General features: G+C 43.1%; 1 protein-coding gene across 3 annotated transcripts in view; it reads right to left on the minus strand.

Annotated features, from left to right (window-relative positions):
* MAVS (mitochondrial antiviral signaling protein) overlaps positions 1–25,783 on the minus strand; it is a 154,010-nt gene extending 128,227 nt beyond the window's left edge. For 2 of the 3 annotated variants that reach the window (XM_069204771.1, XM_069204763.1), the window contains exon 1: positions 25,654–25,783. The gene's annotated coding sequence lies outside the window, so the exon portion shown is untranslated. The remainder of the gene's footprint in view (positions 1–25,653) is intronic. The other variant, XM_069204782.1, reaches the window with a different exon arrangement.
* Between the last annotated feature and the right edge of the window lie 537 nt (positions 25,784–26,320).

Raw genomic sequence — 26,320 nt, forward strand, 5'->3', positions numbered from 1 at the left:
CCGTGACTGCGTTTAAATAAAGCAGTTTTTTTTTTCTCTTTGCAGCACGTTTTCCTTAAAGGAAACGAGCTGCAAATAGAAAAAAATACCGAAACCTTTTTGTTTCGTTTTTTTTCAGAGCAGGCAGTGGTCCATAGGACCACTGCCTGCTCTGAAAAAATAATTTTGGGAGCATTCACAAAGGGGAAGGGGTCCCATGGGGACCCCTTCCCGTTTGCGAATGAGTAACCATCCACTTGAAATGGATGTTAACTGCGAGTTGATTTGCGACCGCTTTCGCGGTCACAAATCAACTGTACATCGAGGTGCGAATCGCAAATAGGAAGGGAAACACCCCTTCCTATTTGTGAGTCGGAAACACATTTTGCGAGTCGGTACCGACTCGCAAAAATGTGTTTCTGCATCGCGTGAGGCCTTCTGCGCCTCGCAAACGGCGTTTTTGGCCGTTTGCGAGGCGCAAAAGGCTACGTACATCTGGCCCTAAAATTCCTAAACATTTTGCCCACTTTAACTATACAGACAGGGACCAACCGTGTGCATATTAGTCTTGGCCTACCCCAAAAGATATTGTACAGCCAAAACTACTTGGCTAAGTCCCCAATGACTGGCAACACAGCAACCACTGATATGCTTTGGCATTATTGCTCAGGTTCTTGTACAAAAGGAGACATGGCCTAGCAGTTTCCAGCACGACCTATCTCAGTGCACTCGCTTCCAGACTTCAGTCAGCATATGTGTGTAGCTAAGGCAGAATGCAGACATGGGGCAAACATGGTCACCTTGCAAACACCCTATGAGCACTCAGCATGGGGAGCACGGGGACGGTTGCTCCTATCAGCAGGCATTATGACAGCGATCACCAGCGGAACACTCAGAAGATTGGGATGCTGTATCAGAAGTGCAGCTGTCAGAGGCTGTTTAGCAGGTTTAGAATGCACCCATACAGAAGCTCAGACATTGCTGTGACCCTTAGAGGGACTTGCAAGTCTGTCTTCTCCCACACCACCTCCAAAAGCGTTGTATGGTTAGTGCAGCAGAAAGTATAGGCAGATATCATATGCTAGGTATACAGAAAAGAAAGAAAGAGGAAACTGAAGGAGGAGTTACATTTCAAATCCTTCCAATGGAATACCATCAAACATAATTCCTATCCAGTGAGAGTGAAAGACAACCTAGGGGGAGGGGCATCTTGGCCATAAAAGCAGGGTATTGGGAGGGACAAAGGAGGATAGCCTGCAGAGAAGACTTGCACCTGTGATTCATTTTCCATGACTACTCTGGACAATTCCAGGACACCTAGCATGTACGCCCTGATTGGGAAAGGACAAGGGTTGATCTTGCTGAATCTAGCAGGAGGTCTGGAGAGACAAGAACCCAGAGACTGAGAGCTGCTTAAATGCAGGGACTGACACTGGCAAAAACCAATAAGGAATATGAAGTAATATTCTAGAAGGTTATAGAGTCTGAATAAATCTCCTCTGTTGCACAGTCTCATTGAGAGTAGGAGTTATTAACACAAGTAGTGTGAAAAGCGGGCTCACCAAACTATATTGGAATGGAGGCTCTTCTGCAAAATACTGACTGAGGGACACCAGCTGGTGAATCAAGCCCTTCACATGCATCAACAGCAAGCCCAAGCTGACCGACAGGCTCTGCTAAAGTGCATGTTGCCCTGTTCATGCACAACAACTCGTCACACATGAGAAGCAACAAGGGGCTCTCGTCTGATGTTATTACATCCTCATGGATACATCCTAATATGCCCCCTCTCATTCTCAGGTATGTACTTGGCCAGGATCCGTCCTAATTTTCTTTTGTCACTTTCGGGCAGGTTGCTCAAAATGCCGCTTGGCCTTCAGAGCGCTAAGGCCAATATATAATCCCGCTTTTAACAAGAGAGATGCAGACCACCTACCAGGCTGCCAACTGGGACAGCAACACAACATATGAGGTCATTAAAAAAACACCCTAGAACACTTGGGTAACAACTAGCAAAATTATTATCAACTCTTATTAACAATTCAGGAAAGTGCATTTAAACAGCGACAAGACTACATGTCAACTGATCTGGGCGATAAGTGGTTACACACAACAGACACTACAGTGGGGAACATAAGAAATCAAATTGTGCTAAAACAGTGTGTGGAAGCCTTGTCAAGTAACATGCACTGTTGGGTGTAGCAGCATCCCCACATTACATTTGAAAATGTGGGGGGGGCTGTGGCAATCTACCAAAGAGCAAGCATACCTAAACTTGCAGCAGTCCATCCTTTGCATGACTACGACTACCAACTATGGGACTTGGGGCACAAGCCCAACCCATGAAGCCCAGATGTTTCAAAAATGTGAGACACGCTCAGTACTGTGCAGAAATGATGATCGAATTTGCCAGAGGGGGAAGGAGAGAAACTAGAAAAAAATTGAGGGGCAATGTAGTAGTGGTAAGAGGCTTGCAGTGTTTTGACTGCGGCAAATGGGGCCATATTACTCAGCTATAGCCTCACAAATTGGTTCCGCAACCAATTTGGGAGGGATTGGTGGAATCCTGCTACAGCAATGACAGCTCAGATGGACTCCTTATATGTTCAAAGTAAGTGTCCCTACCCAAGCCATAAGAGATAGCTGGTGCGCTCAAGTGCTAGTTACCCCACAGTTAGTTACTTAGCTAAAAGACAGGGAGCTGATTCTGACTGTATAAATGTATGGGGACTCTTAATCCTACCCTGCCACTAGGATTGAGCTCACAGTGGCTGGTCATACCTTTGAAGTAAAGGTAGCGGTACTGCTTTCCTCCGACAATTGACTAGTGGTTCCAGGAACTGGTTTTCTCTGCTTCCAAAAACTAACTGCAAGTCTAGGTCAGCTAGAGACGTAGTTGGTGGAGGTTTCCTTTGCCAATGAGATGATTGGTCTTTGTGCAATGAGACCTTGGAAAACCTGAGGAGTCCACCAAGAGGATAAAAAGAGAGGGAAGTCAGCACTGGGGCCACTAGATCTTGGGATGAGAAGACACAATAGCAGATTCTACAGGGTCTCTTCTGGTCCGAAGTTTACACTGAGGTGGCACGTTTCTGCCACATTATGACCGGTGTGCCAAAAGATGAATAAGGTTTATGTGTCCAAAGTTGCAATCCAACTTTTACCAGTACTGGAGATACCATTCCAGAGCATCAGCATTGACTTGGTGGTACCAACTGAACCACCAGGAAGACAGAATCGCTACAGCTTGGTAGTAACGAATTATACAACTCGCTAGCCAGAGACTTTCCCAATGGACGCAATTATGGCTGCCCATGGACAGCAATGAATTTGAAGTAGGAAGGAGCACACCTGCTGCATTACTGTCCTGGTGGGTGGAGCTGGACGAAGCTACAGAGCACTTTTGTGGGCACATGGCTCCTCCATATAACCTTCATTAAGGTAAAATGCACCCGCATATTGGTGTCACACAAAATGCATTTCTTCAATATGTGTGCCACTGACACCTTTTACGAACCTCCTGCTCCCTTCTCCACTGCACCCTCTGTAAATTTGCTGATAAGATTGCATGTGGTAGAAACACCAGAACATATTTATGAGAAAACATAGGCATTTTTATGATAGCTGGTAGATTGCATCTTTTCCAGAATACAGACGAGTGATCAAGGAAGTGATGTATTGTTCCTGGGTTTCTTTGAACATCTCAGATGCTAAAACACAGGTGAAATTGTAATATGTTAGAACAATAGAGATAGTTAGAACAATATAGATAGTTTACACTGGCCATAACTTAGGTAGCACTGACCAAAATAGTTTAGATGGACCTTGGCAAATCAAACCACAAAATATAATTGACCTCATGGTACACTTTTTTGATGCCACAAGAGACCAGTTAAGAAGTGCAGTCCCAGTCCTATTTGGAATACAGTTCACCTCTGTACTGAAGCACAGAAACATGTTTAACACTTTGCAAACATTCTGTAGAAACATCAAATACTCATGACTAGAGATCAAACCCATTAAATGCATTGATTGGTAAAGATGGTCCACTTTGCTCTGGGTCTCTGTGACCTCAAGGTTTCTAAACATGGCCAACTTGCATAACACCAAGACCAGAAATGTCTGCCTTAATTTTCTCAATGTGAAAGCAATTCGGTGTAGTGAGGCCCAAATACAAAGTTTGATTTTGGGTACTTGCATGACATACCACTGTAAATGTAATTACCTGCCTCACTTTTTGGCATTAACTGGGTAACAGCAGATGGTGAGCTAAGGAATGAGCAGATGAATGTGGGAGGCAGAAGCCCTAGTACCAAAAAGCAAGTCATAGAACAAAAGCCCTTCACACGTTCTGATAAGCTTGAGATGTAACTTACACCTTCAAGGGGAAGCAATTACAGGACATTTTATGCTACTACATTTTATGAGTCTAAGGGGAAATTGTGAGGCTCATAATGTGTAGGAGGTTCCCTTCCATCCACTGTCCCAAGGTGCAGGAGACGAGCTGGACTATGGACATTCAGGCAGAAAGGGTTGGATAGGATGGAGGAGAGTCCTCAAGGAAAAATGGCACCTCAAGCGAACAGCGAGGGTGCAGAGAAAGGAGAGACCTAGGAAGGGTCATAAACGGACCAATACCCTCAATGTAACCAAGTGCATATCAACACTTTAGGAGTGACCATGACCCAAATATACATTTAGAATATATGGAGAAAGCAAGAAACAGCAAGTACTCGGGCCTGTGTACAAGGAGATAAAACAAGATGCTGGAGAACAGGGCTAATTAATATATTTTTGAAGTTTTATACAACACAACCCAGGCCTTGCGGGTGTCTGAAGGATTACTGAAACAATAACAAACAGAAACACAAATTGCCGTTTACACCAGACCATTAATAACAAGACATAGTACATTTTACGGAACTCGCAACTTAATACAATAAATATCAAGACCAAAAAACAAAAGAAATACTATACATTTTTTAGGAAAACATTATGTAAAGTGCAAAAAAGTGGAAATAACAGAAACTTGACAATAACTTTTTTCCTAAAACTAACATAAGAATATAATCTTAGTAGGCATAACTGTTGCTATAAAGGCTATATAGAGATCGAAGGCAGCTGCAAGTATCCCTGTTGGGTGACACACAGAGACTCATGCAGTAGAAAACCAAGAGCAGAAAGCAGTGTAGGAAAATTAAGAGCTTTAAGTTCCTTCTTGAAGATCAAATGGGGCATTTAAGTCCAGAAGGCAAAAGGCAAGAAATCATGAGCTTATGTGTATTTTTTTCTTTACGTCTGAGGTTCCAAGAGCCGATTTTCAGAACTTCTTAAGGAAAAAAGATCACCTGAAATGGGACATTTTTAATTAATCTGATTTGAGAGAACCATATTGTGGTACATTATTATATACATCGCCAGCAAGCGCATCAATGTTCCTGGTTTGAGTCAGCATGCGTTACATGGTGAGAAGAGTGCCTTGTCAGCAGTGCTTCTGCAGCGTGCAGTGTTGGCTTGTAGGAGAACAAGTGGAACACTTGCAGTAATTTTAGAGAGTAGTAACCATAGCCAAAACGAGACAAAACTATCAAACAGGACACATCTTTAAAGTCATTTTCAGGGATGAAAGTTTTTATATCTTCAACAGTCTCAATCGAAATGAGGCATTTCTAGAGAGATTCTTGGTGAGAACTTTTCGATTCTATCTCTTATCCAGAACATCGCACACTCAAAGAGTGAGATAAGTTAAGCGAGGCCCAGGGCCACCTAATTGAGGACTAACTGAAACAAAGTTGAGGCTTAAAGTAAGCAGATTTTATACAAGTTGATTCTCACCTACAGGATCAAACACTGAATCTCACCATGCAAACTTTTTCACAATGTGCCAGACTTATCCTTTCCATAACATGCATGATATATGTCATAGATGTAGAGAACATCAACTACTGAGCAACAACCAACACTGAGCTATTTAATGTAACACAACAACCAGGCAAATGTGTTCATCTGCATGCATGTGGGGAGCTTCCATATTTTTTAAAAAACTGTAAGAACTATTTTGCAGGATTTGGAGATAATTGTCATCCTGGGTCTTCCTGTGTAGTTAACATTTACTGAACTTGGACAATATTGTTTTATGCACCCACACCAGCTCACTAACCAGTTCCTTCTAGGTACCAGCAGATGTGTGCTAGGCCTGGTATTGCGAAGATTACTACCTTAAACGCAACCGTCTAACCAACTTCATAATTATCCCCCTACAATCCACCTACCACTAGTCCAACCTGCCATTAACTTTTTTAAATTACCTTAAGTACCCTGGGGCCATTCAAGACATTTTCCCAGGTAGGGTGTCAAAGCTGCAGGCCAGAGACATCTATAAAGGAAGGGCTACACAAAAATGTAAGCCTGATAGACAGCACATGGCTATAAAATGAATCGGAGTCTCCCTGTGGTAAAGGATAAAGTAAAATAGAAAAAAAGCTCGAAAATTAGTATTTTAAATACTTTTATATTAAATAGTAATCTAATTTCATTTTTCTTTTAAATGTAAAACAAAATGAAAAATGCTACAGCACAATTACCTTATTTTTACATAAGTGTTTAATTACTTGAATTATATTACATTAAAATGATTTTCCTGAGGTTTAAACTGAAAAATATATTCACATATAAATAAATAATTGTTTTACTATGTATAATATTGATTAAAAGGGATACATATAATTAAGTAAAATTAATTTACCTACATTTTTATAAAACTATTGTTATATTAATTTTTAAATTTAAAATAAGGTGTTATATAATAGTTTATAATGAAATAATAAATATGCATTATTCTTACATTTTTTTTATGTTACATTATATTTTTTTTATATTTTTAACTACTTAATTACCTTAATATTATTTAATGTGGGATTATATTTTTTTTACTACCTACATTATTTTCTAAGGGAGGTTGTTGCAATACCAGAGGTTGGCCATGTGAGATGCTGGACTTTCTACCAATTTTTTTACCACGAACTTACACATGGGTGTTGGAAATAGTGACAAATAGAAAACTTGCACAAAAGTGTAAATTACTCTAAAAGTGTAAATTACCTTTGTGAAACAGGGTCTTAGTGTCATCTTCATGGGCCTCACACAGATCAAGCACACATTTTCTCATACTCTCAGTTGGAGATGACATTTGGGGGTCACAGAGTGCTTTTGTTTGCACAATAGAGCGTACCCTTGTATGTGACATAAGATAATGGGTTAACCACAACAAAGCAAGATAAAAATAAAACAAACATTGATAACCAGTAGGTTTGACTGTTGCGTATTGCATGCTTACACAAAGATGGACACAGCATACAAGTGACACACTCAGATATACAGACAAGAGCAACATACCTTCAGACACTCATGCAAATACGCCCTTATACATCTACAGCAACCTAGGCACACACATCAGCAGGCAAACAGGCACCTGTTTACAGTTCTATGGCAAACAAGGCAAGAAGACCCCCTGTGAACCAGTCATCCACACATTCAGAGAGATGGGCTATGTTATGGTGGTTGCCTCTATGGACCTTTATAATGCTGTAAGGCCAGGTCAAACCACTGGATTTGACAAAAGAGTTAAAAGAAGGGCACAAGAGAAAGATGAAAGTGGGATGGAGACTTATGAACAGAATGATCCTCACCAATAGAAGGCAGTGTCAGTATCCATCCTTAGGTGTCTGGTTGGCTAGTAGGAAAGGATACATAGGCTGCAGTAGGGAACAGGAGATGGTAGGAAGTATAATCAAGGTGGTAACCACCACTCTAGGGAATCAGGGCCTAAAGAAGAGATATGAATAGTAGGGAGATGCCAGGTAGTGCCCTCATCCACAAACCAGCACTGCTGACATTCAAAGACAAAAACACAAAGACAGAACACAACAGGTGCACACAGAGACGGGGGACAAACATAGAAAGAAAGACAGGCATTAGCATGCAGGTTACTCATCCACTTAATGAACGGACCCCTTGTTAATGAAATCAAATTTAAGGTCGAGGAAAGATTAGCATCAGTTCCTAGCCAACCATTTGACTCTACCTAAAGAAATCAATTTTAGTAGGTGAAATAATAAATACTTGTCTCCCTGCCCATTAAGCCAATGCCCTCTTTGGAATGATCACTGTGTATAACAATGGAGTACTCTCTGCATGCCCATCGCATCCTTCGCCTTCATTTATTTGATACTAATGTATGGCACTCATAGGTTTGCCAGATCACTCCATCTATAGCACACACTGTGGACGTTTATTTATCAAAGTTATATATTTTCCTTGGACAGCAGGGTCCAATGTAGGTCCAAGTAAGCCTGCCACATGCCAGAGTTTGAGGTTACCCATGAAAGAACAACTCACATATAGCATATTTAAATAGAAAAGGTTTTACAGTCAGTGGTTATACTACAAATCTGTCATGGATCGTCGTGTCCTAGGTGGCCATCCCTGGTTTAAGGATGACAGCTTTCTTCGTTGTCCCTCCACAACTGTGTGCTATTAAAAGCTAATGATCTAGCATCTCATATTACATTGGGTGAGTGCACAAAACCAGCTGACATCTGCAATTACACTCTGACAGCGTCACGGAGTGGCCTGGGAAGCCAAGCAGAACCGCTTCTGCACTCTTGCCAACAAAGCAATTTTTTAATAAAGGGCACTGGAGTTCAACTATGGAAACTTCACTCTTTGACACACTAGGCAGAGAGAATCGGCCCTTATTTACCAAAAGTCACAACTTTAGCTCCTGGGGGGTTACCAAAAAGGAAATGCTAAAGCAGATGCATCAATGCAGTCGTTTAAAAGTTTTTCAAAAACATGTCTTAAATAAATAGAAATCCAAAACAACTAAGCTGTTTTATCTCTGCTTTTGCAGTAAGGGTTCTGTATTTTATGTTCAAAAGTCTATTGACGGTGCTGTTGCATCAACCACACCTATTTCTTCTCACAACTTAAATTCAAATTAAATGAAAAGGTGATAATTTACGGCACTCGTGATGCAGGTCTTAGCTCGTGTCCCTGGACTGCTTTTACGCCAGTATCTCAACTTCTGCTCAGTTCTGCACTGGTGAACTGCTTATGCACTATTGAAGTGATATATTAGAACTTAATGTGTCTTATTTATTTCAATGATGCAACAGATGTGCATTGGTTCTCTTGATCTCTACTTGAGCCTAGAGCTCTATCCCCTCAGTGAGGCCACTGATCTTGGGAATATCTGCAACCGGAACTCATACCCCTGTTCTACTATTGCCATCAAAGCACTTGCACTCCTGAATTGCACTGGTGCCTTTAAACTAGCCTGGTGCTTCTGATCTGAACTGGTGCTCTGCTCTAATCGCATGCCTTGCATCTGATCTTACGTGTACGAAATTGGATTAATTGTGGTGAGATACTACCCACCTCAAGGAATATTCACAACCCTTCTCAGGGTAAACCCTCAAAGTCACTCAATTAACCAGAGTTCATCCTTCTGGTAGTGATGGCACAGAGCAGACAGGCTTTGCTTACTGCAATGTGTAGAGAATGTATGCAGTACCAAAACAGTAAAACGTTCAAAACACAAAAATACACACCCCTAACCTGAATTAGAAAAATACAGTACATTTTAATAAATAGAATGCCACAAAAATAACAAAAATCCAATAAGGGCAAACAGAGATGTGATTTTTTTTAAAGTTTTAGGTAAAAATATCCCCAAATTGCACTAAGCTCCATGGTGGGGCAATGGTCACTGTAGATCGGGTCCAAGGCATGATTTCAGGCTGATTGCAAAGGAATACAGGTCCATTACACAACCTAGGGTTTGCCCAGTTGGAGATTTTACCTTGGGATTAGGGCCTGTGTATGGCAGAGGGGGTTATTCTGTCACAGACGTGACAGATATCCCATCCCCAGTATTATGATCCCATAATAGCCTGTGGAGATCATAATATGGAGGACAGGATAGCCGTCATGTTTGTTGGGGAGTAACCCATTCGCCAAACTCAAAATTCTTCAGTGGGCAAGGCAGCAGTCTGTACCTTAAGAGAGCTCCATGAGGTCGGATAACCATTGGACACAGTCCTGGTGAGGCCTTTGGTTTTGTCAAAAAAGGCTCAAAACAGGAAACATTTGAATTTCACACCCAGGGAAGTCCACTCACCCGGCTGGATACTTTTGGCTCCTTAGCCAGGCCAAGATTTCTTTGTTCAGAAATGATCTCTTTTTTGGAACTCAGAAATCTCCAGTGGGGCAAAGTTGTGGGTTCGTTCAGACCAGGGCTCCACGAGGCCAGATATCTTCTTGGCAAGGTTCAACTAAATCATATTAACTGCTGCAGAGACACTCTAAGCAGGAGAAACCTGTTTCATAGACCCAGCTGTAAAGCACCTTGGGAGGATCAGCTTGGAATGCTTGTCCTGGTCCTCCGGAGGTCTTCAAGATGAAAAAACTTTTTAAGTCACAGGTTTTTAGTGATGGTACAAGAAGCCAAGCCAGACACAGTCAAGTGTTCTTCAGCACCTCAGAAATAGCACTTAGTGGTCAGGACTCACTTCAGCAAAGGCAATCAGCAGGCTTCAAGTCATGTCCAGCTGGCACTGGTCAGCTAGGAGCAGCAGTAAAACTCTCTTGTAGCTTTTTAGGTTGAGCCTAGGCACCGCACATGCTCTGTCTCTCGACATGTAGTAATCTACTTCTGTGGGCTTTCACCACACCTATCACTTTTATTCATTCCTTGGCCTGCCTTTCAAAATTCCTTTGTTTTGTTCGGTAAATGATTTGTTTGTCCCACCTTGAGGCTGTTTTGTTACCTCTTTGGAGACTGACCCTGTTACACGGATTATTGCACCATCGGCCATATATCTTTGTGTCAGCGAACTACTTTTTTCTTTTGCCTCTCCGCTTCGCGCTCCGTGGCAGTATGTTGTTTCTTCCTCTTTCTTGCTTTCAAGCATCTTCCTCTTTCTTTGCGGAGTCTGGGTCCGACAAAGGCTGCAAGCTGGAGAGGGGTTCTTTTTTATTTTTTGCAGTTTTATATAGTGCTAACTCAACTGAAAGATTAGAGCGCTTTTCATGAGCACCAGTTACGTTACACAAGGACACATTCATTTTTGGTAGGCACAGGGAGATTAAATGATTTGTCCAGAATCACAGGATGTTGAGCCGATGCCGAGACTCGAACCTGGTTACCCAGCTCCAAAGTCTGCAGCTCTGGACATTATGCCACATCCTCTCCCCTATGCTGCACTCTGTGTGAGATGCTTGCACTACACTAGTATAGCATTTGTGTAGCGCATACTACTTCTTTGTGAGGCGCTGAAGATCTTACCGACACGTGTACCACTGACAAGCGCATTACTCACATCGTTACTGATTTGAGAATCAGAGTCATTTAAATTTGCAAACCCCTTGCTAAATTCTTCCCAAGTTTAGCAGTTGAAAAATATGCAAACTGGCGCCTTTTAAATAGAAAAAACACACAAGGGAAATCCTCAGCGTGGCTCTCCCTGGTACAGTGGGTGAGCCAATACTACATTATTCACTGCACTTGGAAAACCCACCCCACAATGCTTTCCGGGGCATACCTTCTACAACACATTTTTGTCCATAATTCAGCCTCTGGTGGTCCTAAGACAATGGGACCACCACCAAAACATTCAGCACAACGTGCTCTTTCTGTACAGGGCATTGCCTAGGTCCCCACACTAGGTTGAGGGGGCATATTCATAACCTCTCCCACCAGTCAGTGTCTTTTTAAGAGCTCTCTCATGGCTGGAGCTTTTGTTTTACAGCTGGGAGTAGTTTGTGTTTGTAATAATATTCTAGCTGAATGTATGATTACACTGCAATGTTCTCTGCCATTCTGTTTTCGTGTGGTTACGCCCTTTAGGGACTGACTATATGGTTACATGACCATTTTTCTTCCAAATGCTATCTAATGTCAAGTGTATGAAGGAATGAACAAACACAAAGTTTATTTCTGATAAAGGATTTTATTGAGTTTACATTATGATTGTATATGTTTTATTGATCTCTCCTAATTGGGGGACCCTTCTAGGGGGGTCACCAGTGGTTGCACAATGTCAGCTATGGTATGTTACATCTGCCAATGTGTATTTGTAAATTACTGAGTAGTTTTTTGTAGTGTGTGTATAATAAATGTACTTCTCTTTTTCTACAGAAAAAGTATTGACAGGATAATCATTTATTGAGTGTTATAATTGCGTGCCAGTGGTTGGTGATTTCTAGGCCATATCACCTCCCTTGAGTAGGCCTTAGACTGCTCTGCCTCACTACCCTTTGACAGTCAGGCCCTACAATGGGGTGTTTAGTTCGTACTGAGGATAAATGAAGGACTATTACTTGTGCTGGTCACACAACTAATAGCCCAATTTCCAACACTGGAAATACTATCTGACATTGGTACAATAACCTGCAAGTCTAAGCCAAACAAAGTAAATTGTGTGTGCAAATCCAGTTTTTAAACCTTATGCTGGTACAGTCAGACACCCCAAAAAACCTTAATTTGCATACTACTAATGCTTCTTAAAAATGTTTCTTGAAATAAGTACTTCTCAATGGGTGCTATAATGTGCCTATTAGTGCCAAAGGTTCCACGTTAAACAGTGGATGTTGTAGCACCCAGGATAATGTGCTGCAGGGCAAGACCTATATGGTTGCTGTAACCATGCAGCCAAACAGGAGATCAGTCAAGTGACCCTTCAAGTCCACTTTTTGTCCTGGGTACAAGGGGGAGAATGTCCAGTCATTCAGGGCTCATCTCAGATCACAGACAACAGGTCCTGTCCTCTACAGTTCTTTCTCAGGTCCAGCATGTATTCCGAAGTGGGTGCCTGGAGGTGCCACATTTATGCCTGGCACTAGCTCGTGGGTGGGGTGACTCCAGAGACACTACAACCAATACAGTAAAAGTTCCCAAATGTAAACCTACCCACTTTTACAGCAGATCCTGGTTACCGTCCTGCAAACAATCCCACAGTGACCATCACAGCCTAAATCCAAGATTGAGAAACACTTCTCCCCTGGTGCATAGCCTGTATGCCCACTGAAAGGTGTGGGCAGGGAAAAGAGCAGCCCCTCCTCTGTGGTAACTCCAAACCAGTTCTGGAAGCGGCTCTCCTCCTACTGGGTCTGGTGCCTGCCTGACTGGGGGAACAAAGGAAGGGGGCTGTCTAATGTCTGCTTGTGACAAGGTGGCCCCTTTGAAGTACAGCAAGGTCCTGGGTCCACCCCAACTGACCATTCTGCCAGAGGAACAAAAACACCTCCTCACACTCAAGACTTTGGGGGTCATTCTTTGACAGGCCGGCGGTGCCCCGCAGGGCATTCTGACCGCGGCGGTAAAGCCGCGGTCAGACTGGCAACACTGGCGGTCTCCCGCCAGTGTACCGCCGCCCCTTTGAATCCTCCAAGGCGGCGCAGCTAGCTGCGCCGCCGAGGGGATTCCGACCCCCCCTACCGCCATCCAGTTCCCGGCGGTACGCCCGCCGGGAACCGGATGGCGGTAGGGGGGGGTCGCGGGGCCCCTGGGGGCCCCTGCAGTGCCCATGCCACTGGCATGGGCACTGCAGGGGCCCCCGTAAGAGGGCCCCAACGAGTATTTCACTGTCTGCTTGGCAGACAGTGAAATACGCGACGGGTGCAACAGCACCCGTCGCACCTTCCCACTCCGCCGGCTCGATTACGAGCCGGCATCCTCGTGGGAAGGGAGTTTTTCCCTGGGCTGGCGGGCGGTCTTTTGGCGACCGCCCGCCAGCCCAGGGAAAAACTTAGAATACCCTCCGCGGTCTTTCGACCGCGGAGCGGTATTTCGGAGGGGGGAACTCTGGCGGGCGGCCTCCGCTGCCCGCCAGAGTTAGAATGACCCCCTTTGTCTTTTCTCTGGGAGCAGTTTTCACACCTTTGCGGTTGGAGGCTAATGGAAGTCAGCCTTCAGGACCTTCTGACAGGGAAAAGGTAACTTTCTAAAAGTTACTTTTCCTTAATATTTCCGGATGGCAGGTTGGGGCTGGGCAGGGGTAGGGGTTAATACAATGTCTTATGTTTTGTTTTTCTTTCACTAATTAACTTTCCTCTTTTCCTGTGCCTACATGACACCAATGTATTGTCTGGAATATATCCATTATGTTGTAGATTATACACAAGTGTTCTTAGAAGATGCTCACTAACTGTGATTACTGATGGCAATATTTAAAATGTATGTGTTTCTCTGTTTAAGAAAATGCATTAAAATATGTTTTAGAAAAATCCAACATCACCTTTCAGTTGGGCTTTTTAATAAATATTAAAAATAGTGGTTTAATCATGTCTCTAGCTGGTCCATATCCTCAGATAACAGAATTAATATAGCTTCCCAGTGTTTCTCTATGTGCCAGCCAGTCTTCATACAGTGAAAATAGTCACTGTATGGAAAATGTTGCTCAAATGTATATTTACCTTGAAAAAACAAAAGACATGAAACGTTTGGCAAAACAGAAACAGGGTTTAATTAAACCATACGGCCGGGAGAAAATATACAGAAACGGGGTCTGAGGACTGTCTCACAGTACAATCAATCTGACTGGTATTTTATACATTTCTCTGGGCACCATAAAACAATTACAGCATTCCTTTTTAGGTAAAGAATGTGGGTTGTTGTTTTGGAGTCGTAAATTAAGTCCTGATAACAAATGCAGGTGGGCCTCAACCTTGCGGGGACACAATTAGGGCCAGTGGGTAACATGTTCAGATGTCCTGCCTGAGGGGCGCGTGATCACCACGTTACTGTGTGTGCTGTGGTCTGATTGGATGAGTGTTCCTAACTTCATGTAGCATCTTACTTTATTGTGTTTTGGGGAATGCGCGCAACCCTATGGCACAACGTGCTTTATTGGGGCCAATAGCATGGACCATGTGGTATTGCTGCACCTATCTGTGGGACTGATCTGAGTTTCCTGTAAGCGTGTTTGTCTGCCGGCTAGTGCTGCCCCACCTATGGCCCGTCAATCAGTAACCTCAGGCCTAGGTCTCAGAGCCTGCCTGACCACATATTTCTGAGTTGAGGCTGATGGAAAGTTCACAAAGGGTGAATTTGATAACAGTAATGCAATTTCATTTTTATATGTGAACGTATCATGGTGCACATCAACATCAACCTTTTCAATATTTACAAATTGCTAACATTAAATTCTACATGCCATACTTTTAAATATCATGCAGCCAGTCTTGTGGGATACAAGGCCTACACTGGGGGTGACATACTTATATTTACACTGATTGCTTTGACCTGTTAAAAGGGTTTATTTTACAGGCTGAATTGCAGTATTTACACTGCTAGTCAGGCTACAATGGTAGGCCTGAAGCCAAGTTTGCACTGCCACTGAAGAGGATGGCAAAATAGGTGCTGCAGTCCACTACTGGTATTTACCTTCCGGGCCCTGAGTAAACTTTCTATCACATACTAGAAACTTATAGGGAAATTAAATATGCCAATTAGGGATAATCCAATTGTAATCTAATTGCAAAGGGGATCAGAGGTACTTTATCACTGGTTAGCATAGGTAAACAAACACAGCTTTCTACAGCCAGCAACAAAAAGAACAAACATCTGGGAGGATTTCACACAAAAGATGGTAATTTCCCATACTGTGCAACAGATTTTCTCTGGTGCACTGACTCTGATCTGCTTCCTAAGGTCTGAGTTAGGGAAATGTTCTCTAGAATGCCCTAGATCTGTATGGTTCTCTTTGAGCTACACTAATATTCCTGACCTTTAGAGATATCATAGATATTCACTACTACATTGAATCTAGAAACTTGTAAGTAGAAAACAGCTTGTGTCCCTGGTCTGATGCTGATCCCAGATGTTAAATGGCACCTCTCACCTGTATTGGTGGCCAATTTGTACCAGTGCCCTTGATGTGAACTTGTGACACAGACCTCAACTTGTGCCCCTGATATGTGCTACTGCCTGGACGCAATACATACCTCTGATCTGTACTGATGTCATGGTTCTCTGGTTCCCACAATCTGCACTGCTAGTCTAGAACAGAACTGGTGTTGGCCTGCAAAGGTGCCTCAGCTGTAAACTGGAATCCCTGAAATGAATCGAACCCCTGATTGACATAGGTGCTGCAGATATCCCCTTTTGAAATCTAGTAGTGCCCCAGATCTAAATTGGTACTCCTTATCTGCACTGGTGTATCTAGTCAATATTGTACACTTGTTCTGCATACAGACCTAAAATAACCGCCTATGCATAAATGCCTCTGAACTGCACTGGTGCCACTGATTGATCTCTGCATATCCGTCCCCCTTAGAGGATCACATTGAAGTATACATCGTTATTTTGCACACCATGCCACCTCAATTTGGACCTCCACCAATGGGAACAGTTCAGCCCTAACTGCTGGGCCAATTCCTTCCTGAACTGGAACGCTGATGGGACAAGCGTCCCTTTTTAAATGATTACCCTCCCTAAACTGCTGTATGTGCTCAAGAATACATACTACCGGTCCCTCAAAGTACATTCACCAAAATTACTGGATAGTTGAGGATGCTGCTGTGGAACGAGGGCCATCTACAGATAGCTATCAGGACGCTACAGCATAACCCTTATAATGGGGGGCTTGCCCTCCCTGACATTGAGGGTTACTAATCGGCAGCACATATGATAAATATCAATGATTGGATTCATGCCCCACAAGACCACCCAACCCTCTGCCTGGAGTTGGACCTTGGGAACGAAATCCCACCTGCACTACTTGTATGGCAGACCAGACCTCAGATGACAATTATGGCATGCCACAAGACCACTAGAACACTTGGCTGGGCACGCAAGATCACTAGAGAATTGCCTGTATGTAATGGGACATGGTTAAGGGAACTAGCAAAACTACAGGGCTTTGAATCATGGGGCACAATAGGAATCTCCACTGTGGGAGACATCCTAGAAAATGGAGACATTATGGCCTTCTCGTCGATGTAATGAGAACACAACCTACACCCGTCCCAATTCCAGAAGAATGCACAGCTACACCATCCATGGCTGGCCCAGGGGTTGAAAGAATTAGAGATCTTCAAATATGCCTCACTAGAAGAAGAGATTCGAATGGCGTAGCTGAGGAAGGGTGCCATTTCATACACATACAAAACGATTAACAATAACATGCCTGACACACTGGGTAAACTGAGGGATAGACTGGCACGAGACTTGGGGGAGCTTGAAGACGTGGATTGGGAGGTGGCATTAATGAACCCTCTGGAAGTGGCCATTAAATCCCGTCTGCACTTGATTCAATTTAAGATCCTCCATTGGGCATATTATGACAGACAAAATTTGCACCATATAGGGAGGGCCCCCTAACCGTTAGGTCGGCTGTGCGTGAAAGCAAATGACTCCTTTCTACGCACGCTCTGGGAATGCCCCTAAATTCAAGTTTACTGAAAGATTACCATCCAGGAAATTACAGTAATACAGTACTCATTGTTGAAAGTGTTCAAACTGCCACTGCTTTCAGGTTAAATGTTAAAACTGTGTTTCTGATAAGGCTCATCCTTGCACTGAGCACAGTGTTACAAGGTAGAGCACATTTCAGTTTTTTAAGGGAACGACAGGGACTGCTGTCATACTGAGTTGAGCCTCTTGTGCGTCAAAAGAGAATTGCCAGCCCTGAACTTAAAAAACATGTGTTATGACTTCAGGGTAAATTACAGTGACAGGATACTCAAAATTACCGGAAGCATAGGTCAGAGCTCTAGTTTGGGCTTACCCATAGGGGAGTATGTACAAATCAAAGTACCTTTTCTGTCAAGATTGGACTGTCTACATTTTCCAGATGTTATAGGATTATTAGAATTGGTAAAACTTCAGAGAAAGTTAAAAAAGGTACATGGGTTACGGGTTCTGATAATGGTGGTTAAAGAGATTAAATTGTTTCATGGGGAAAATAGGGGGATTCTAACTTGTCTTCTCCCACAGCAGAAGCAGGTTTCACAAGCATCATTCCAACTTATCCAATGGCGAGATTAGGCACCGAGTCAGATCAAAATACCAAACAATATTGAATCAGAGGTCACATGAGTGATAATTTAATCTTAGACGCTGTTGGCTCTTCTGTTGTTAATGCACATGGACAGGATCCATATACTGCAGGCCTTTGCAACGAGTAGCTTGTAAGCTACTGGTAGCTCTCCAGCTAGCTGTATTTAGCCCTCCTGTGTGCAGCCTAGCCTTCTTAATTAGAAGCTTTTGCCTACTTGGATTCATATATGTATACCTCAATTAAATAGTGTGCATTTGACATAAAACTTTATGTAGTTTCAGATCTCATATGTTAATTTCTGAAGAAAAATAGTTGAATTTTCAAAAAACTTTAAAAGCCGATATTTTAGATCATGTGACATTAGGGAGAATAATTACTGATATTATCACCTTACTTTCAGTGACAATGCAGCTATTTTAATAAAGCCTTTTATACTACTGCTGAAAACCCAGCTGGATGCACTGAGTTGAACACTGTTTGTAATCCTTCATTAGGTGGTCATTAATATATTCTTGTTTGATGTGGTCACTTTATTAACAATAATAATATTAGTAGCGCTAGATGATTTGCAATGAAGACAAGTGGCTTTTATTAAGGGAGAGGTTGGAAACCCTGATCTACTGTCATCTGTACCACTGCTCAGGGCACATGGAAGTCAGGTGTACTACAAGAATTATAGATTATATAGCTAAGTACAAAAAAGGTACAGACATTTGTATTGGTTTAGTAGTGCCCTACTAGAGACAATATACACCTATGTAAAACAATGAAGGGGAAGAAGTGTTGTATCTTCTGTAAAGTAATTCTTTCTTAGTTTTTAGGTTTTGCCTACAGAACTCATACGCCATCAGCAAAAGCTATTGTCTTTAAAAAAATAAAATTAAAATAAAAGGAGCCTGAAGCCTGCCTATTACTTACCTTTTGTTACCATTAGTTGGCTCCCACACTAATCTTGTTTCCTCATTGGTCAGCTGCTCCTCCTGGCATCTGGCTTCCTCCTGGGCTTCGAAGTCTTCAGGGTCTTCATCCATGCTGTGGAGCACAGACCATGTACTGCTTTCTGTGGCCAGTATCATTCCACTGGTCAGCAGGTACTATATTTTTTTTTACTTACTGGCATGCACTTAGAAAATGTATGCTCTGTAGTCCCTCTCATTCATCCCCATCCCCATCCTCCTCTTGCTCCAAAAGTAACTTTCCCCTACCATCCCTGCCCTCCATTGATATTTTCACCCACCTCTCACCCTTCTCCTGGTCTCTCCGATGAGTCCCCCCGCCCCCAAAAAAAAAAACATGTGCTGTTTTTTTGTTTTTTTTACACGCTGCACAGCAGCGCGGGTTGCTGTGCAACATTGGTTAAAGGTTAAAAAAAGCACTATGACACGGTTAAAACTGGCCGCATCATAGCACATTTATTTATTTTTTACTTTAAACCATGTGGCACAGCAGCTCAACTGCTGTGCATCAGGTAAAAAACAATGACAAAGCTGATGCTTGTTTCCAATGTATTAGGCAGCATTACAGTATTGTCTGTGTTTCCTTCCTTTCTCTTCTCTACCTTGTGCTTTTTATATTTACCCTTGTAGTTATGTTCTTGTCATCCACCCTCAGGGCAAATTCCATTGTTTTTCTGCCAACTGGATCTTGTATCTCAGCACCGCATTGTTGTAGCTGGGGATTTGCTACTATAAAACTGACTTTGACACCATTGCCATCGACCTTGTCACTCCTTCACCATGGCACCAATTTTATCAACGTAAATAAAAAACAGGCAATTGCACAATGGGATGGGCAGTGCTAAGCACCTGTGAAAAACAAACATATTTTACAAATATAAAATAAAGTGCAGATTAATTTCTGATAATTGTGAAAGATTATTTACAATACCAGGTATATGCTACATTTTCTGTACATAGAAATAAATACAAGAAATTCCATTAAAAAAGTGTCAGTTGTCCCCATGCAAACAAGGAAAATAAGCCACCAAATCACCTACTTTGGTAGTATAAAAAAAACAGCCATAATTGGGTTGCAGTGGGCCACTCACAGCCCTGGACTTTGGTGCCACAGCACCATCCATGACTACTTATGACTACAGCATTCATACATCTTGACGTACATCATTTCAGCATATAGTCTGTAAAGGGCAGTAACAGCTCTATGCACAACTGAAGAAACAGACTTAATCACAGTCTTGTTTTCAAGCATGTCTAGGGCACTCCCAATCAGATGTCACACTTTGCTGCAACAGTCTGTCTCTGTGAGCCAGGGGCTGTTTATGTTCAAAACACATGCACGGCTTTGTGAGTTCCAACCTCGACAACGACGCAAGTGGTTAACTGCAGACAATGAGCTCCAATCCAGGCAGGGCCCACTCAGCCTTCCAAGAACTGCCAAAATTAGATAATAATAACGTGTTTATTTACAGTACTCAAAACAGTAAATTGGCTATGTTAAAAACACATTATCATTATTATACTTGCAACAGTGCAGTGGAGATGAAAGAATGATCGATCCCAAGAAACAGCAGCACACTACGGCCATAGAGATCAATTGCCACCCAAGATGGACTCTATATTCAACACAACTCCAGAGCCAGAATTAAACTAGGTCACACCCTACACATGTAAACAGAAGCCGGCGCTACAAGTGTCACAATTTTACCACGACAAGAATTTGGACCCAAATATCAAAATATGAGAATCTACTAATGTCTCGGATCTGACTCAGCTTACATCAATTATCATCCCACAGCACATAATCCCAATTTCAAACACACATTCTGGTCATACCGAGTACCGTTGGGAGCGCAGGATGAAAAACACTTTACATCCTCTCAGATGACATAGAAGCTCGGAGCTTTAAATGCTCCAGTCTCAGAACCGTCAGTAATTAAAAGTGAGGTTTAAACAGGTTTCTACCGGGCCCTATATTGATGCATTTAACTTTAAAGGTAAAAACGTCTATCAATATCTGAATACTGTAAAAAGCATTAAGGTAATCAATGTCATCAATATTGTTCCTATTTACATTTCAAGTTTTACTTACTCTTATATTTCCTAAAATGATTTTTTTCCAGATTGTTGTGCTTCTATAGCTTTTTCCATGCAACATTGTACTCTTGTTTATAATATGTACTATGAAAAGAGTCACATCTAGGCATCTCTGTGAGTTCAGGTTGTGGGTAGTAATGAGAGCTCTAGAGTTCAGACCGAAAGCAGTGCAAGTGGGTCATGAAGAGGTTTAGAATGCATGCTCATTCAATCCTTTGTCTCTCTGCAGAGCACTAATGGTAAAGTGTGCCAATTGTAATTTAATTCTATTGTGTAATGACAGGATGGAAATTAAAAAAAAACACAGTACTTACATGTGCGTTTTTGTGTTGTATGTGTAGGAGGGTGGTGAAATGAAGGAAGTATGTGGAAGAGAGTGAAAAGAAAGTTACGAAGAGGAAAGAGAGGAGGTGAGATACATGAAGATAGAGGGTTTCAGAAAGACAGCAAGAGAACAAGCATTGGCAAAGTCAATAGGTCTGGTTTATGCAGGAGCTTTTGGCTTTGCCAATGTCTTTTAGCCATGTTGTACATCAGCATGGCTAAAAGTAAAGTTTGAAAAAAGCACAGTAATGCAGACCACTCCACATCATAGTGCTTTTTTCCCAAGCTTGGCAGGCAGCAAGGATGGAAAAATGTATGGGCAAGCAATGACAGCGATGACGGGTGGTGGGATGGGGGCACAACACAGAGAAGGGGTAGGTGGGAGGGGGAAGAAGCAACATGAAGAAGGAGTGGGTGGGAGGGAGGGGGAAGAAGCACCAAGTAGAAGAAGGAGTGTGAGGGGAGAAAGAAATAGTACCTCAATCACAGCTTGAAAAGCAGACGAACACTAATCAAGAGGAAGCAATCTGTGCTTGGTCCATGCTCCACAGAAAAAAAAATAGTGATGCTTGGCATGCGCTGGCTGATAAGGAGGTAGGTGAGAAGAATGATAATGAATCCAACAAATGGAAAGCAATGGCCGGGCTCCAAGTCCTTTATTGTGAACAATATCTCTTAAAGCGAGATCTTGGAAGGCAAGATCTAAAAAGGGTGTCTAACTTACAGACTGCTGAAAAAAAGTGGTGTGAAGAGAACTGAAGTAGTTATGACACTGCAAACACCTCAGCCTAATGCACAGACTTTAGTAATGTTAAATTCAGTCTCAGAATTAAAACATTATCCATTCTAATTATAAACAAAAACAAATATTAGTGTTACTCATTTATCTGATACTGCTAACAAGCACTGGCAAAGCCAAAAAGTCTGGTTTTTATTTTAGGCAGGTGTCCGTTAATTTGCTATATCTGAAAGCCACAAAAGAAGGGTCACAGAGAGGCACCAAAATATTAGGTTTCAGTTTACATGTTTTAAGCCACACCCTTATTAAATAGCTTTCACTTCTTCAGAAGTGTTCGTGGTAACAATAATTAGGCTGCACTCCTTTCTGAGACACCCCACACTTTTTCCTCACAACTTAAAGCCCTGTGGATACCTGAAAGCGGGTACTGCAGGAGAAGTAAAAAAATCCAAAAAGATGTGCACACAGCTCCCAAGTTTCCAGATTGCTTATGTGTGAGATCTTTATGGTTTCGTGAACTAATGCATGACACTCAATGAAAAAATGTGTGACATTTAAAGTGACACTTTTTCACGAGTAAAGCAAAGCAGTGAAGTCCATGGCAATAACTAAATATCAGAAATTGCACCATTTTGAGCAATGAGAACCTCTAAAAAGAATTTGAAACTACTCCAAAGAAACTGAAATGGAAGGTTATACTTGTCCTGTAGCTCCTCAAACACCAGTAGCGCAACGAGGAAGCAGCCTACACGATCACTAAGTTCTGTTTTGTGTTTTTTAATCCAGGTGTACTTTGCACGCTGGGATATGTATCATGTTCATTCTGTACAAAAAAAAAAAAGAGAAAACTACAAGTCACAGCATGCGAAGTATGGGGTGTGTGACTATAAACTTACATGGGGTGTGCAACTACAATTTTTCATACGAAGTGTAACTACAAACTGTCACAGATAATATGACCTTGCACTATCACATGGCGGGGTACTACAAACTGTCAGATTCTGTGACTACACACTTTCACAGGGTGTGCGTGAACATACGTCACAGGTTACATGACTACAAACAGTCACTGGATATGTGGGAGCCATCTTGACCAGAGAAAAAGTTCTGAGATTCAAAGAAGCTGGTTACTGCCACCCGGATGTGGAGTAGGGTGCTACTGTCAAATCATCATGTTCCGGGGCATGGAGCACTAGTACGGACTGCTGCGTGCCAGTATTGGTCAGGCACAGATTTCTGTGAGCTCAGAAGGTCCGCGAGGACGGCACCCATCCTAATAATTAATGCCTGCTTCACACACCACTGACACCTTTACATAATACTCCATGCCATACAGCATGGGACAAAATATTTTAAAACATTTTGAATAAATTAGCATTAATAAATATCCTAGAGCGCACTATCATGAGCCAGTTGTGCACCACATGTGTGCCACACTTATGTATCTCAATAAAAAGACCATGTCCCATAAGGGAGGGGAAGGGCGATTACTCAACAATGCCCTTTGAAATGTTCAATAACGCTGTTACAACTCACTGTATGGAGGAGCGCGGAATCAAAAAACTTCCATTGTATTTTAATGCTAATAATCACTCAAGACTGTGCTCTTTTTCCTACACCTCTTGCTAATAAATGGTGACTGGCAGACACTCGTCATAACAGCATGTCTGCTGTCTTCAGAAGCTGCACTCTTATGGAAAGCGGGCCTTTATTACCATGAAAACCCTTCGTGCAAGTGAACTAATGAGCTCCAGTGCAGGGTGATCATTCCATTGAACATTTAAATATAACAAGTGGCCTAACACAGAACTTAACAAAGTAGCAGTGGAGTCTGTGCCTGCGAGAGCGATCTGTGGCCAGGGGGACACTTCATTCCACCTCTCTTACTAAACAGTGTTTGTTTTTATCTAGAGGTGGTTAGCAGTGTTTCTATCGCTGTGACATCGGTGACAACACTTCTCATTTTCTCATGGGGGCAGCGGTGTGCTGTAAGAACCCTGATAATGGCAGATAGAGGGACTTATGGCTGGGATCTCGTAGTGGAGACCCTGCGTGAGTCACGGTCGGTGAAAATCATGCCTCCCCACTCCAAGAGACGGCGCATGTGGTATATCAGGAGGTGCTATAAGCGTGACGTATTCATTTTAGTACGGTGATGCGGGCAACCACACTAAAATGCGTTAGTCTATCCCCTGATGCGTGGTACGTGGCAGGGCTGTGTGGCCCTTTTATTCTAGCTCACTGGATATATATATATAATAAATGGAAAACTTGTTTCAACTAAATGAAAACATGACAATATTGACAGCAACAATAACTGCATGCTGACCCATATAAGAGAGGTCTATTGTGTTTGCAGGAAAGTACCGCTGGGTAAGTGTAGCATCTGATATGTAGCATGGCTGTACCACAGGCTTGCACTGTGACAGCTGCCAAGTTGCATGGCTGTACCACAGGCTCGCAGTTCACTTTTCCTGCAAGAGTAGGTGGAACTTAACCTTTACTCTCTAATTTCTCTGTCTGATCAGTAATGGGTGCTGCTGGAATGGCGCCCACTGAAGAAACCGGTTGGGGTGGACGGTGTCCATCCATTGTTATAGGGAAGGGACTCCCTTGCAGAGAGGAGCTAACTTCTGCCCCCGGAATGCAGCTGTTCCTATTTGCAAACAGTGTGTGTCTGTAACCTGGTGTCAAGGTATTTTAAACCTCCCTTCAGGCTCGAAGCAAACCCCTTATTTGAGAGAGGCCGGACCGTCGGGAGTTCTCTTTTAAAGTCATACCTGAGAAGCAACAAGGAACTCCGCGTCATTAATCCTTCTGTCGCCTAGCGACCCGCAAGCGTGCAGTGTTTTTGTGCTTTGAAGATGAACCAAAAACCTAGCAGAAAACAAACGTGCATGAACATCAAGATTACCAGTTTAAAAAATGCGCCAAGCATACTTTATTTTATTTTGTATGCTCTCCAAACGTAGTTTGTAAACGTAATCCGAGGTCCACACTTTGGTTTCTGAAAAACATACCTAAAACAAAACATACTACGCCCTTATTACATTTACCCGCGATTACATTTACTTTTGCTTTTGTGAACGAGGCCTATGAAGGGAGGCATAGTACAAGGACATGACGTCACTTCCTGTGACTGCATAGCGTCACCGAGGTATTTGTGAATCACGTCACCCAATTAGCCATCGCCGTCTTTTTTCTCAGGACGAATAACCTGAGCCCACGCGCTGCACCACGGACCCCTTTCGCCGGCCGAAGGCACCCCTTCCCTCCCCCGCCACGAGGGCGGGGCAGTAGGAAAAGCTCCGTAATCAGCCAGTGGCTGAAAAGCGAGCTGCGTAGGATTGACAGCCCGTGCGCCGCGCACGCCGCGGAGCCCCCGATCACCGCTAGCCCCTCCCCTTCACCTGGGAGCGGACAGCCGTCACGTGACAATCCTGTGGTCTGCGCGAGGCCGCGACCCCCGTGACCCGCCCAGGCCACGCCTCCTTACCTGTTGGTGGCGCACCGAGGTGGGCTCAGTTCACCGACTTCCGTAGTAGCTGCGGCGCTCGCTTTCACTTTGGGCAGCCGCGGCTCCTCCCGCAGCCTACGCCCTCCTGCCGTACTGATTGGGCGCGTCTGCGAGGCGGCGTCCTTCTGGCCCTGGCGACCGCCCATCCGGTATACGCGGGCGGTGGCGACCGAGCTGGCCACACTCCAGCGGCACAGCTGACATGTCCTTGAGGCCCCCCGCTGCGGCCATTCATATTGTCAGTATGGCGCCGTCTCACTCCAAGCACATAGCTGCCAAGTTTTGAGTTTGTATATGTGTGACATCTTCATGTTTTCACTCTGCTAATGTGTGACATGACCTCAGGGACATCTTAAGGATGTTGGGGACCTGGGCCAAACTAATATTGGGGTTCCCTGTGCCCAACAACTTTGAATTTATTGTGCATTTTAAGATAAGTGTAATAAGAAACGCTTCTCCAAAGGATAGCCAGGAACGTCAGTCCACCAGAATCAAAGTATTTCTTTTTAGTACAAGCTCAAAAGTGCCCGCAGCAAGCACGTCGAGCACACAGGAGCTTCCCACTGTCAAGGTGCCAACCCACTCCCCAAGCCCCTCTGCAGAGCACGCGCTAACCAGAATAGAATACACATGTAGGGCAGTTCAA

The sequence above is a fragment of the Pleurodeles waltl genome, chromosome 1_2, assembly GCF_031143425.1.
Source record: "Pleurodeles waltl isolate 20211129_DDA chromosome 1_2, aPleWal1.hap1.20221129, whole genome shotgun sequence".
Taxonomy (NCBI): Eukaryota; Metazoa; Chordata; class Amphibia; order Caudata; family Salamandridae; genus Pleurodeles; species Pleurodeles waltl.